At 37.9% G+C, this 12,753-nt stretch overlaps 1 protein-coding gene across 1 annotated transcript in view; it reads left to right on the top strand.

Moving 5' to 3' along the window:
• snx19b (sorting nexin 19b) overlaps positions 1 to 12,753 on the top strand; it is a 167,133-nt gene that overhangs the window by 91,680 nt on the left and 62,700 nt on the right. The window lies entirely within an intron of this gene.

Genomic DNA, 12,753 nt, shown 5'->3' on the forward strand with positions numbered 1-12,753 from the left:
AATGAAATCGGTCCAACTTCTATTTTTAGTATTATTGTACAACCAAAAACACAAATGTGGAATTTCAGCAATTTTAATCAAACCTAACTAATTGCAACGTAACTGCTGATTATAATCTGCAGTCGTGACAAAAGATAAACTATTGATATTAGTATTGATATTAAAGGTAAAATATTCGATATTGTTAGAATCTAGACTCTGTGACTGGCAACACGATCCAGTATGTGTAATATTAGCTCAAAGTCCACTGAATATACACCAACCTCAAGTTCTAGCTGACATGAAGTCATCAGTTAATACAGCACAGTCATGCTACTTAACATCAGGGATATTTTTTCAGCAGATAACTGGACTTGCAGGCCACTGATAGTTTCTTCCCAGGGAGGGTTGACTACAAGAATATTTCTGTCATGAAGTTGTTTCTATAAATCTCGCCTGTATTTTTAGTCTTGGTGCTGCTCGAGTAATCTGTTGACCGAAAATGGTATTGTTCTGTGAAAGAGGTACTTAATGTCATTTGTTGCATGGTGGAGGGACCCCAGCCAGCAGGGCAATCAATGTAAGCAACATATAACATCTGATTAGTTTAACATTCTTTCAAAAAAGGGTTCTTGATGGAGAGCCAAGAATTTTATCCAACTGTGCTTTTTTTTCTCCTCTTTGTAAAGCTGAATTCTTAATGTGGTGTACATTGTTTGTTTTGCTTTTGTTTTGCACGTGCTTTGACATCTATTTTGTTACACTGTCACAAACTCAACCCAGTCAACTATTTCTACCAGCCAGTGTCATGTTTATAAAACAACATTTAGCCACCGATGGCCTCTTAAGGAATGGAAAATAATTTCTTTCACTATTATAATTTTTATTTGCCATCCACTCCTGGGCTGCAAGGATGGTAGTAAAAAAAACCTTTAACTCCATTCGAATTTCAGGACAGATGAGATTACATTTGTCTCCCATGTACCCATTTGACTGGCACAAAAGAGGCATTTAGATTTGGATGAAATGCTTCCTAAGTAGTATTATGCTGTGTTTTGGTTTGGGCAAGAGCCGTGTTATTTTTGTAAGGTCACTGAAAGTTCATGGCAATATGATATTCTTAAAATGAAGTTAATGTGAAATAGACACCACATTAATTCACCTAAAGTTTAGAGCTGAATCGCATCTCCCACAGAGCAGTGGTAGTGAATTCTGCCAACTGTTTTACAAATAAGAAAGGTGGAATATCCTAAATGGTTTAACAGAACATGCTCGTAACTCATGGAATTATAAATGTGTGTCAAATGCTTTAAGTCTTTTATCATGTTTTTAAAAAACTTCAAAAAATTGGTTGCATATAATCTGGACCTAATGAAATAATAATCAAAAATTTTGGGATTGCTTGTATATTACCAAGGTAATAGAATTTAATTTAGTAAAGCCCAATCGTTTTCCTCTATCTTAGAAACCCATATGGGAATACACCATAAATTAGATGCAAGTTTGTTAATTTGTTTTTAAGTTCATAGGCTTTTTTTTCTGTTTTTTTCTAAGCTAGTCAGTTTTGCTTTATTCATTCTCAGGATGTGGGTGTCGCTGGCAAAGCCGACATTTACTGCCCACGCTTAGTTGCCCTGAGAAGGTGGTTGTGGGCCTTCTTCTTGAATCCCTGAACGGTTTGATACAATGAATGGCTTCCTAGGTCACTTCAGAGGAATCATGTTTTTGTGGGACTGGAGTCATAAATAAGCCAGACCAGGTAAGGGCAGCAGGTTTCTTTCCCTAAAGGACATGTGAACTGACAGCTTCATGGTCATTTTTACTGATACCAGCCTTTTATTTCCAGATTTTTTAAAACTGAATTCAAATTCTCAAACTGCCATGGTGGGATTTGAACTCGCATTCTCTTGATTACTAGTCCAAGGTCTGGACCACTCGTTCAGTATCCTAACCACTGTACCACCATATTGCAGATCTTCCAACTTATTGACTTTTCTATGGTGTCCTTATCAATTTTTTCATGGCAGCTTAGAATGAATCTACATACAATGATAGTATCAGTACCAAGTGTAAACAATTTTACAACACCAAGTTATAGTCCAGCAATTTTATTTTAAATTCACAAGCTTTCGGAGTACCAAGTGGTTTTACTTTGCACTGATACTGAAGTTGCAGTGCACCCTTGGAACTAGGGTGTGAGGTACCACAAAATTGCTACTTGACATGGATGCTACCTTTGTAGTGTAAATGCACCTTTGTAGTGTCCTGATTTAAATTCATCCATCCAATGCCACGTTTTGTGTTAAGAGTTCATTTACGTATGATACCCTGCATTGACTATCTCCCTGCAAGCCTAAACATAAGATAGAAAGCAGGAATGGAGTTCATCTGGTGGCCCAGTGCATGAAATAGAATTTCAAACTGTGCTCCCCAACTGTTTTCACATTGGGATGTCCTGGCTTTTGCTTTTTAAAATCCGGTTTAGCTTGATCAACCTATGATTTCCCAATATCTGCCTTATCTAGCCTAACTTATTCAGTTAGTAGAGTCGAATCCTCTGGGCCACAGACCTGTTCATGGGAACTGCAAATTGTGCTTTATGACCAGCCAGCACAGGCTATGGGATTGCAGAGTGAGAGAGACTGGACCTGCCAGCTTCTCCACTTGTTCAAGACGGTGCACTACCCTCTGTGCAGGGCTCCATATGGTGGTCAAATCTTGCACATTGAACACAGATGAGTTTGAATATCAGTCATGGCCAAAATTGAAACTTGAAATACTCTCCTTGGCAGGTTCGCTGTCTTGATTTTTACTCATTGTATGTGGAGGATGACTTGGGTCAAAGAATTTATGATAATGCCCTAAAGGTGGGTAATCCACCCTCAGAATCAATTAGTTATGCATGCAGGAAAAATCTACATCAAATAAGATTTTGAGTAATTACATTTTTAAAAAAGCAATATTCCCAAGGGCACGGAACCTGATACGTTAAAGGGGTTTTGACATTTCCAATTGATACATATATCTAAGTCCTCCCACATCTTTAAATATTTAAGATACTAGGTGCATCAGTTTGAGATCAACAGTGTTCTAAACCGCCATAAACCCTTTTATTCGTGACAGTTTAATGGTAAAACTCATAAAATTATGTTTTAGAATGTCTCATGACTTGATCGCAGCACATATTGTAATACACGGTAATATTAGTATTTGATATGCTGGGAAGTGCAGTTTTTCTTTGAGACAGATCAGAAAGGAAATCATCACCCTGTTCTACAGTCTGAAGCATGTACTGGCATCAAATCCACTGGGGTGCCATTTCCATTTTTAGTCATGTTGTATTTAGACAACAGAATTGAAGTAAGTGATGAAGATAGTTCGCTCTACCTTTTAGAAGAATTGCATATTTAATGTCATTCTAGTGGAAGTTCTGGTTTTGTTTTTAACGACACTTCATCGATTGATACTAAATGAAATAGAAAGAAATGATTACAGGGATGATCATAACACTATCACATGTTGCTGGATGTCATATCTTAACTTAAGTGCTTATGTTTTGTTGGTTCAGTGGGATGGGTAGCCCTCTTTAGAAAAAGTTATAAATATGCAGTAGCTTTTTATCTGTTTTTAGATCCAGTATTGGAATTTTCATTATTTGCACTCAGTTTATTCATCTTCCTGATTATCCACCAGAATTTTGTGTCGAACACCAGATTGTAGAGTATTGTAAATAGTGATCGGAATTGTGAAATACTGCAGGATAGACGTGCAGGTTGGGCAGATAGGTGGCAGATGCATGGAAAAATGTAACATCATATATTTTGGAAATATGAATAGGGAAAGGAAATACATGGTAAGATTTTAAATGGACTGGAGAAGCTGAGGGACCTTGATTATGCAAATGCACAGGTTATTAAAAATGGCATTGCAAATAGATAAGGCCATAAAAAGGCAAATGTAATCCTTAGTTTTGTATCTAGAGCTGTAGAATAAAACAGCAAGAAAAAAATTTTGAACTTGTTCATCTTGTTCATGACCTTAGATAGGCTGCAGTGCAGTATTGTATACAGTTTTGGACATGCCATCACAAGAACGATATAAAAGCAATGGAAAAAGCAGTATAGATTCATTAGAATGTTATTAAGGATGAGGGATTATAGTTATAAAGAGAGACTTGAGAAGACTTTCACCAGAGCTGAGAAGGTTACAGTATTAGGTCTTCAAAATTATGAATGGTTATTGTCATGGTTTGGGATCCTTTCACCTTTTTTTCACAAAGTCTTGGACACAAGCTACATTAAGATGTGTATTTTTAGCAAAAGCTTTCCTAAAAGGGATTAACTTCCCAAGACAGCCCCATGCTGAGTTGTGGTTTGGTAGGCAGACAAATGGCAATTACAATGTGAGATGGGAAATTCTCCTCAGACATCCAAGCAATGGACAATTCATTAGCCTTGTCTGATTATTCAGAAGGACACTTTGCACTTTGTTGTTGAAAAACTTTTCTTGATCTCTGGGGGTTGCTGTGAGAGAGGCTTTTAACATTGAGAACATAGACACCAATAATGCATTGTTCTGTGAATTATAAATGCGACTTCATTTCGAGGATTTCATTTCCACATCGTTCACCTGAGGAAGGAGGTAGCCTCCGAAAGCTTGTGAATTTAAAATAAAATTGCTGGACTATAACTTGGTGTTGTAAAATTGTTTACAATAACCAATAATGAAGGCTGCGAAGGGAGTGGCCTGCTTTCCTGGGTTGTCGGACAGTACAGAGAGATTGTGCTTTTAAGTTGAGTTAGATAACCCATCAGAGTGGGCTAACGCTTGTGTGTTGTTTATTTTTGATGTGGAGATGCCGGTGATGGACTGGGGTGGACAAATGTAAGGAGTCTTACAACACCAGGTTATAGTTCAACAGCTTTATTTAAAATCTCAAGCTTTCGGAGGCTTCCTCCTTTGTCAGGTGAGTGACGAAGGAGGAAGCCTCCGAAAGCTTGTGATTTTAAATAAAGCTGTTGGACTATAACCTGGTGTTGTAAAACTCCTTACATTTGTTTATTTTTGTAACAGTACACGGACGTACTGTAATGCGTACTGTGGAATAAAGCAGCTTGCAATATGAACCGAACTTTGGTGCTAATTAGGTCTACCTTTGGAGAGATTGAGGGAGTACATGTGCGTAAGGCACAGTATTATAATTACTTGCGTAAAATCACAATGCTCTTACACTCCAGCTGAAGACTATGGCCCATGTTTCTGTGGTCATAAGTAGAAACTCCCATTTAGTTTGCAGTCTAACTTACATTTAGAATATAACTGTTCATGGGAAAGCCGACGATTCCATCTATGTCACCTCATGGAAAGCCCATCTCCTGGCAATGGAATGCCATTGTAGCAGGAGCCACGGACTTGTCTGCCTTCCAGCTATCAGCAGTTACAGGAATAAAAGGAGAAGAAGGGGAAGATATGTAAATATACTGCAGATTGAGTACTGAATGCTCCATTTGCAAACAGCAAATCTCTTCCATTTCATTTGAGTGTTGGCTGGTTGTGAACATCTTTCATTTGTATTATTTTCATTGAAAAGTTGAGCTTATTTCCATGTCTTTTTTCCACAATTCCCATCATAGAAAAAAAGGAAACTGCATCCATAAAAAATTTAGGGAACAGACAAAATAAAACCCATTACTTCGTGGCATGGAAGAAATGTGTTTTCCTTGCACACATTCTGAAATCCATATAGCATACTAACTTAATCAGTTATGGAGGGAAGGAGAGTGTGAAAACCTATTTTAAGCAGAACATATTTCTTTTCAATCCCTCCCCAGTTTTCTCCCTTGTAGTCACACTGGGGTTTCATGTATACTAGCTGCCTTCCAGTGCCTTACCCAAGTGGCCAATTTTCATGTGTGAGCCTAGACATCACAACGCAGCCTGCTCCTGTCCTACTCAATTTCTACCGTGTCAATACTGGAATACATTCTGAATCAGAGGATCCTGTTAAAATATAAAATACACACAACAAAACCAAAAGCATTCCAGCAGAGGTTATATGGCAGCAATTAGGAGTGTGAACCCTAGCTGAATTTCTCCTTTCACTTGCCGAAGGGTACTGAGACCAGTTATAGTGGCTGTACTGCTGCCTAGCTGAAATCATATAGATTAAGCACAGGTTGGGGGATTGAATCTGGGATCTTTCTAGTCTGTACAGTTTGGCTACGGAATTGGACTGTGCCTTTACCACATGACCCATTATGGGAGCAAAATAATGCATTTAGGACAAGAATGAGAACTTTTGTGACAACACTTGGATACAAGATCCTACTCGAGGGAAATGCTTTGCAGAAAAGTAGAGACCTTGCGACAATTCTGTCAGTTCTAACATTTGATTATCAGTGATTTTTCCATTGTTTTTCAAAATGACTAAGTTTTATAGTGTACACACTTAAAATAATTAAAAATGAAATTGTTATAAACCATACCATGTAAGCATGGCTTAAAGAAACTTTATTGCATGTTATATTTTGAAGCTTTAGTAAATCTAAAGCAAATAAAGCTGTCTGTAAAAGTAAATAAGATATATTTTCCTTACTAATAACAGAGAAAATACATCATTTTTGATGTAAAAGATTTACCACTAATGGTTTTTAGCCAGAAACGTGGCTGAGGCTGTGTTTGGCCTTGTGGAAATCTGCTGGGCCCTAGAGAAGTGGATAAAGCATTTCATTGTCACATTGCCAGGCTACACACATGCAACTTAGTTTTCTTATTTGCTTCAGTCCCTGAGGTACCATTTGAATTAATCACCACACATGTAGTGTGTGGGTTGTGCCAAAGAACCCCACATTACAGATTCAATAAAACAAATTTTAAAAATGCAACGCAAGCATATGTTAATGGGGAAGAGAAGAGAGTGGGTCGAGAGTCCATGTTAGAACTTCGCAGTCAAAAATGTATCCACATTCTCCATAAAAGGTGTTTCTGTGGAAGGGCTTCAGAATGTAGCAATTACTGAAAGTGATAGCTTTATACTGAGAATGCAGTCGATAGTTTGCTAAGTGTTTAAACATTTGAGTACTTATAATATGGAAGAATTATGCTCGATGTAATTCATATATTCTAGGAAAGCTAAATTCATCAGTTGACTTATGGCCTGTGTTTAATTATAACATGCATTCCAGCCTGGAGAGGTAATACAGTTAATGTGACTATGGTTCTGAGCTGTATCACAAATATGGAACAGAAGCAGTAGATGGCGGTAGAATATCACAATTGCTGAGCAGGACTTTTTCACTTTAAAGTTTCATTGTATTTTTAAGATATGGCATTCCTTGTCTGTTTTGCCATAGCTGTATAGTGAGAGTAAGCTTTCAAATTTACATTGTTAAACTACCTCCATTAAGTTTTACTTGGTGCTCAGCTAGGATGGCTCAAAGTTGCTGGATTAGGAAGAAGGGTTCCTGCTCCCGATCCCATACCTATTGACCTGTGCAGGTGAGAACAGGATTGGGCTATTCTGTGATGCCCCAATGACTAAACAGCCGACCAACTTATTGCCTAAGCTCGTGAAAACTGCCTGCTTGGGCCAGGTACTGAAGGGTTTCCAGTATCTGTGGAGCTGTACCTCCGCACGAATCGGCACCTTCAGGAGACAAGGGTAGAAAATTGAAGATCTCTTTATAAATGTAGCTTGACCACCACTAATTTTGTAAACTAGAATGGTGTACTGTTCTGTTAAACAAAATTTAATTTTCCACTGTATTTAAGAAAACATTGAAACTGTTTTACCTTGAAGAGTGCATCTCGTTCCTCTTGTTTGTGCTCGTGTTAAAGATGCACATGCAACAGATTGCACGCAGACCAACCACATTTAGAAGCAGCTAGGTGTAGCCATATTAATTTCTTCTTCAGATGTGTTTGTGCAATCATGGATTGGTAAACATTTACACATACAGAAAGTGTTTGTTTTTGTCTGTGACCAGCTCAGTAATTTACAGATTTTAAAAAAATCTAAAAGAAGTTAAATCCTTTTGTTATATCCTTGATTTGTATCCCCTTTGAGCTCATTCAAGCAGCAGGTTTCCATAACACTAGATCCATATTTGTTTCAATCGATAATATTGATATTAAAAAGTATTTAAGCATTTCTTCAAAAAGCAATGCTATTTAATAAAAAGGCTTGCTTGTTGTTAAATTTGCATAATGACATATTAATTGTGGATTAAGATTACGTTTTGCAAAACCCTGCTGCTTGAATAGGCTGGCACGGCAGCAGTGAGAGCCATTGGTATCATTGCGTCCTAGCGATAGCATGACATACAGTGTTGTAAGTGAGCACCTCTACTAAAAGTTGTGACAAAAAGTTGGAGTATGGGGGCTGTGGTCCAACAGTAGTACACAGGTGGAGGCATAATAAAAGGTCCAATTTACATTGGAAATGGGATACTAAATTAAGAATTTAATATGAATTGATCACTAATTGAATCATTGAGATGCCTCACAAGTTCTTTGGAGCAACCTTTTCAGATCGTGTGTTATTTGGGGTAGTGGGTTGTGGATTACTGATTAAGTATTCAGTGTGTAGTATAGGGACAATAATAAATACCTGAAAGTAATCTCATCAAGGGGTTAATCCAGTTTCAGTTATCTGTATACTGTTTATAATTACACTGTTTCAGCTTGCTTTTTGTATGCAATGAGGAATGGGGTTATTCTGTATTGGCATGCTTTTGTCTACCGTTGTAAACAATTTTACAACACCAAGTTATAGTCCAGCAATTTTATTTTAACTTCACAAGCTTTCGGAGGCTTCCTCCTTCCTCAGGTAAATGAGGAAGGAGGAAGCCTCCGAAAGCTTGTGAAGTTAAAATAAAATTGCTGGACTATAACTTGGTGTTGTAAAATTGTTTACAATTGTCAACCCCAGTCCATCACCGGCATCTCCACATTTTGTCTACCAGCAGCTGACTGGTTGTAGCCTTTAAATATTCTGTGATGATGTCCACATAAAAGGATTAATAATTGTAGTAACTTTATTAAGACATTCTGCATTGATTACTAGGAAATATTGTACATGTATTAAAAAAAAGTTTATCTTATGTGAAAGTGGTCATTCAAACTGTCATTATAGAGGTGGTACAGGATACACTGATGTACAACATTTATACTTGACTGACAAAAGTGGTCTCAACTCAGAAATATTAATACCTTCAACAGTGCAATGGTTCATTCCTGCCCACCACATGCTTTATGGCACAAGTTTTGACTTTGATATATATTCCAATTTTTAAAAAAAATCTTTGTATTTAATAGTACTTCAGGAACTAGCATTGGAAGATGGAGCACTATGTCTTGACAATGGTGCAGCTGAGCTGGAAAGCTTCTATTTGTTGATTCTTTCTAATCAGTTCCCGTAAAACATTGCGGTTGTTAACACAATCACTGCGTTTGTTTCAACTGGATTTAATTTCTGATCGCAATTTGAAATCAGACCGAGTAAAACAAACAAAGGCATAGAATTTTCGATGTGTTGGTGATGAAGGTATGATCTGCTTTGCTACTAAGATGCCACTTGTGGTGAGATATATATTATGTGGATGTATACTCATTGTATATAGACTGCTATTTTGTCAGACTTTAAATTTTCTCACAGAAGTAGCTGCATATGTTAAACAATACAATTTATTTCTTATTGTCTGCCAGTGAAAACATTTGGAGGTGCTTTATTGACATTGTTTAAACACTCTACACTGTAATAGCATTCTTCCACATGGATTGGATTTCTTAAGTATTCCAGCAGTATCTCTGTGTTTTGTCAAGAAATCTGGGATTTGTAGCATTTTCAGTAGAGGATGATTTGGTAATTGGCCCCAAAGGATTAGTGAGAAGTCAGTGTTGGACAAGGCTGAGTTTTATTTTTGTTTTGCTCCCGCTCCCCAAGAAAAAATTGTAAGGAAAACCACAATTTTCATTGGCTCTCTCAGTTTTTTCAGATGATCTGTGAACATTTGAGGTCTCTTCAAGCCATTATCTTTTATTTAGAGAGATGCTTAATTTATTGTGCTCTTCTGATTTCAGATTTCCCCCTGCAAGAACTTCAGATTACTGTAGTTTATCATGAACTGAAGCCATGTTTTCACAGACAGGAACGATTTATCTCTTTCACTTATGTTTTTCCCTTCAGGAATTCTGGCAGTAACACCCATGAAGAATAACACAGTTGATGCCAGTTGTTACTGTTGCTATGTTATTCTTAAGGGTGTCAACAAGGGTCTTCTAGCAATTGTTGCATTTTAAAATGTGACAGTGTTACTCGTGGAAATTAAGAGGGTAAACCATTACTGTTGAAGCCAGTTGAATTTGCACTTTTGACAATGCTGGTCTTTTACTACAGTTGTAATGGAAGAATTCACTCTGTTCTGGATACAATGGGTTTCAGGTCAAGATCAATGTGTGCATGCAGCTGCTATATTCTGTGTTGTGCTTCACTTCCGTCCTAACGAGTTTTGTTTCTCATTACACTATTCAAAGTCAAATTCATTGGTCGTGTTCCTCCTCCCTATCAAGGCCATTGATCTTGTTCCTCCTCCCTATCAAGGCCATTGATCTTGTGAATTTAAAATAAAATTGCTGGACTATAACTTGGTGTTGTAAAATTGTTTACAATTGTCAACCCCAGTCCATCACCGGCATCTCCACATCATTGATACATTAAGTTTCAGATGGAAGGTAGGTAGATGGATGAGTGTGTTGTGTCTGACATTAGTAATGCTCCTTCAGAGTTGAGAGCAGACCTACTTGAGTGTAAGACACGGAACGAAAGTCCTTCCCTTTATCAGTGATGAACACTTCAGTGGTCGAGTTATGAACATTGGGGCTCAGTTAGCAAACAGTGAAATCCAACATAGTGCTTAACTTGGCTTCAGTGGCACTGTTGGCACTCAAATCTATAACCATAGGAGCATAAAGTAAGCATACAAACAACCATGGACTACTGGTGCTCATATCTGTAACTATAGGAGTGTGAGGTAAGCATTGTCTACTTCTTCTCCATGTTCTAGTGAAATGTCTCCAATATGAGTTTCATCTCTCAAACTGACTCCTGCGTAAAAGTGGTGGCAACCAAAGTGAACATAAGTACACTTGAAATTGACCTCAGTTGAATTCTATTCCCTCAGTTAATTGGGGCTAACTACAGTGGCTGTGTTATTGTACAGTGAAACCATTGTTAAACAGTTATGGTGTAGAATGACCAAAGGTGGTTGTGGAGGATAGGAGGCTCATTAATCCAGGTTAACAATGATTCATTTTTGTAACCTGATAACTAACTGCAGCTGAATGCAGTCCTTTTAATACCCAGTGTATTTCTACTAGTCGTGCTTTCAAAGAATTTCTCACTCACCAGTTTCTGTTCTGTCTAGTATTTTCAGTGGGTTACATACTCCTCAGTTTCTGTTATTGTAAGCAGACCAGATATGTATTTTCTGTGGCTTCTTGTTTTATTTTTAACTGTGTTCATTTATAATTATACTTTGGCAAGCAAAATAATTGATTTTAATCAATAGAAGCTTTTGATCTCTTTGACCCACGTTGTACAAAGATTGGCTGAAGTACTTCCTAATAAGTTCGTAAAGTCAAAAACATCAAATGTCAACAAAAACATTAGCAAGATGGTAACAATTAGGAAAAAAAATTATAGTTCTCCGTACTTGCCAAGGTAATGCAGTTATGACAGAGAAACACATCGTTGAATCGAATCTTGAGCAAGCCTTCTCCATCACAGACCTTAGGGGTCACTAACAATACAATTTATCGTAGGACAATTCTTTTTCAACCAGCTCCTATATTGGCCTTGGAGGGGCTACAGGGCCTTCACCAGAATTAAATCAGGCATATTAAAGCGTTACATTTGGAGGAGAGGCTGCAAAACGTGGCTTGTATTCCCCTGAGTTTGGAAGGTTGAGGGATGATCTACTTGAGGTTTTTGAAATGATAAAGGGATTCGATAGGATGGATACAGAGAAACAATTTCCTCTGGTGGGGGGAATCCAGAAGAAGGGGGCATAATCTTATAATTAGAGCTAGGCCATTTGGGAGTGAAATCAAGAAGCATGTTTTCACCTAAAGGCAAGTGGAATTCTGGAACTCTCCACCACAAGGCTGTGCATGCTGGGTCTATTGAAATTTTCAAGGCTGAGGTCGATAGATTTTTGTTGGGAAAGGGTATCAAGGGATATGGAGCAAAAGTGGGTAAATGGAGCTGAGGTACAGATTAGCCATGATCTCACTGAATGGCTCAAGGGGCTGAACAGCCTACTCATGTTCCTATGAATATAGTTGATTTACTGTAGACTTCCAGCCATGTTATGTTAGCACATGGCCATTTGGGAGTGTGTTTTGCAGTATCATAGTTTAACCTATATATATATATATATATAACATATGAAATAGGAACAGGGGTAGGCCATATGGCCCCTCGAGCCTGCTCCGCCATTCAATAAAATCATGGCTGATCTTCGACCTCAACACCAATTTCCCGCTCGATTCCCTTAGAGTCCAAAAATCTATCTATCTCAGCCTTGAATATACTCAACTCAGCAGCCAGAGCCCTCTGGGGTAGAGAATTCCAAAGATTCACAACCCGCTGAGTGTAGAAATGCCTCATGATCTCAATCATAAATGGCTGACTCCTTATCCTGAAACTATGCCCCCTAGTTCTAGACTCTCCAGCCAGGGGAAACAACCTCTCAGCATCTCAATCTTTCTGAACAA

This window comes from Heptranchias perlo, chromosome 33 (assembly GCF_035084215.1).
Source record: "Heptranchias perlo isolate sHepPer1 chromosome 33, sHepPer1.hap1, whole genome shotgun sequence".
NCBI classification, from domain to species: domain Eukaryota; kingdom Metazoa; phylum Chordata; class Chondrichthyes; order Hexanchiformes; family Hexanchidae; genus Heptranchias; species Heptranchias perlo.